General features: G+C 52.5%; 1 long non-coding RNA gene across 2 annotated transcripts; it reads right to left on the bottom strand.

The window, feature by feature from the left end:
* Positions 1-245: 245 nt before the first annotated feature.
* Positions 246-2030, bottom strand: LOC104855369. Of its 2 annotated transcripts, none has more exons than XR_778386.1 (3): positions 1961-2030; positions 1362-1467; positions 246-432 (listed from the first exon to the last, which is right to left on the bottom strand). It is a non-coding gene; the product is annotated as an uncharacterized LOC104855369 (long non-coding RNA). The 2 variants fall into 2 exon arrangements; XR_778385.1 differs by having other exon boundaries at positions 1362-1499; positions 1961-1987.
* Positions 2031-2298: the final 268 nt, after the last annotated feature.

Genomic DNA, 2298 nt, shown 5'->3' with positions numbered 1-2298 from the left:
CCTGGCTACTGAGGTGCTCCTGAACCCCCAGCCACATTCTCACTGCCAACTAGGGAGGCAGAAAGCTGATATGGGGGTGCACGTGGTCTTAATTACTGCATGCGGGAGGAGGAGGCGGGAGGAGGAGGCTGGAGAAGGCTTCTCCACCCTTTGGGGATCTTTAATGAACCTTTTAGCACGCTTAAAAAAATGAAGAGAAAATTTTTGAAAAGCTCTTTTTAAAGGTTTTGGCAGTTCTGATGAGTGGTTCTGAAAGCCCTAAGCAGCCACTTAATTGGCGAGCCCCTTAACAGCTGGTGAGGGGAGGCCGGCCTTGTCCTTCTCCGTGCACCTCTTCCAAGATGGTTCGCTGGCCCCCATCTGCTGCCCGCAGTGCCAAGCAGGCAGATGGACACAGAGACCTTTCTGGCTGGGGTGGCTCCTGGTGGAATGCTGAACGCAGTGCCCGGAAGGGAAGCCGGGTTGGGGAGGAGTGGGAGGCGCTTGGTTACCCGCAGGGATAGGGAAGAGATCCTCCCCAGGGGACCTGGCTGCCTCCCCTCCAGCTCAGATCCCTGTGGTCATCAGGAAGAAATACTGCCACTGCTATAAACACACAGGCCCAGCCAGGCATAGTGCACCCCTGCAGCCTCAGCACTCGGAAGGCTGAGGTGAGAGGATCAATCCCAAGTTTGAGCCCAACTTGGGCAACTTAGTAAGACCCTGTTCACAATTTTAAAAAGGAGGTGGTGTGCTAAAGGTTTAACTCAAAGCAAAAGGCCCTGGGATCCATCTGCAGGGCCACCAAAAAAAAAGTGTAGGACTGAGGCCAGGCAGGTCTGGATTCGAATCCTAACGTGCCCCTTTGCAGCTGTGTGACTTAGACAAACGAAGCACTTCTCTGAGCTTTTCAACATCTATACATGAGGACAGTTACACCTGCTTCATGGGTTGTTAGAGGTAACTGTTTGAGCACATGGGATGTAAAGTACCTGGCATACAGGAAGTTTGTTTTCTCCTCCTCAGCTTCTACAACATTACCCTTTCTCCGTGGTTTCAGGTGCCACACAAAAAGCCATACAGGTAAAGGATGGGAAAGGCTTGGGTAGGATATGTGGAAAGTGAGACCTCTAGGAAGCCGTATATTGTGAGTTTCTAATGAGACACAAGGACCCAAACCACCATGGATGATGCTGACCCTATTAATAGAGGGTGAAGATGTAGCAAGTGAGAGGTGATCGTTCTGCTGTACTACACTCTAGGACTCCCACTCCTGCAGAATAGGAACCACCTGTTGGCCAAGGTACTGACCAAGGGATCTGGATCCAGAGAGGGCCTCCAGGGTGAGAAGGGAGACTCCACGTAGCATGCAGAGGGCTTACCTAGTCTGAGGAGTGAGTGAATGGGGTGGAGGTAAGAGACACTTCGGCATCTTCAGATGTTTCATGTGTAGACTCCAGGAAGTGGTAAGGCTTTTTCCTAAATGACCTGAATCAGAGGATGGAAACACACACCCCCATCTTCACTTTGGTTAAACATACAAGGAGAATGAGGTTTGGACAGAAATCTATTCATTTATGCCACAATGCCTGGTCCAGCCCTTCATCCTGGAGCAAAGGGAGACCCAGCTGAGTCTCTGCCTTCGAGGACCTCACTTCCCAGGGGCACAGGGCTGCCCAGAGATGTCCTGTGGTGGCCTGAGCCTCCCCGAAGAGGCTACAGGGACAAAGTGTCAGAAGAGGGCTGGGCGCGGTGATTTCACAGCGCTGAGTCCCTGAATCTCATATGACTATTACCAAGGTCTGACCCAGGGGCACCCATCCAACTCAGAGTATTCCATGGTCTGGGGTCCCCACAATGCAGCCAACTCTGGGTCTGGAAGCCGGGAGGGCAGTGCTGCCCAGGCACAGCTCACATAATACCCATCCCAGCTCTGCCCGCCCAGAACCTGCGCCCCTCTCTTCAGGGAAGAGCAGCCTACCTGCCCTGGAGATCTTTTCACAGTCTGGAGTGGGGGCTGGAGTGGGATTGTCTCCCTCCTTTTATGGCCCAGGAATGGTCATGAGACCCCAGCCTATCCAATCAGGGCAACTCCTTTTCCTGACCCCATTGATTGGTTCAGTGGTAAGCATGTGACCCAAGCTGGGCCAATGGGAGTCTATGGAAGTTAATACAGCTCTTCAGTAAGGGCTGCTGGGAAAGAGAATGACGCAAGGAAGCCTGGAGGTGCTGGCAGTTTCTTGCCACCATGAAGGAGTCCCCAAAAACAGAGTTGACACAGAGGGAAGCAAGATCAAGCAACGGAGAGGGAAAAATCAA

Source organism: Fukomys damarensis, unplaced genomic scaffold, assembly GCF_012274545.1.
Source record: "Fukomys damarensis isolate Sample0158 unplaced genomic scaffold, DMR_v1.0_HiC HiC_scaffold_23, whole genome shotgun sequence".
NCBI classification, from domain to species: domain Eukaryota; kingdom Metazoa; phylum Chordata; class Mammalia; order Rodentia; family Bathyergidae; genus Fukomys; species Fukomys damarensis.
Note: the sequence above shows the minus strand (reverse complement) of the source record. Positions and strands in the feature narration are given on the sequence as shown.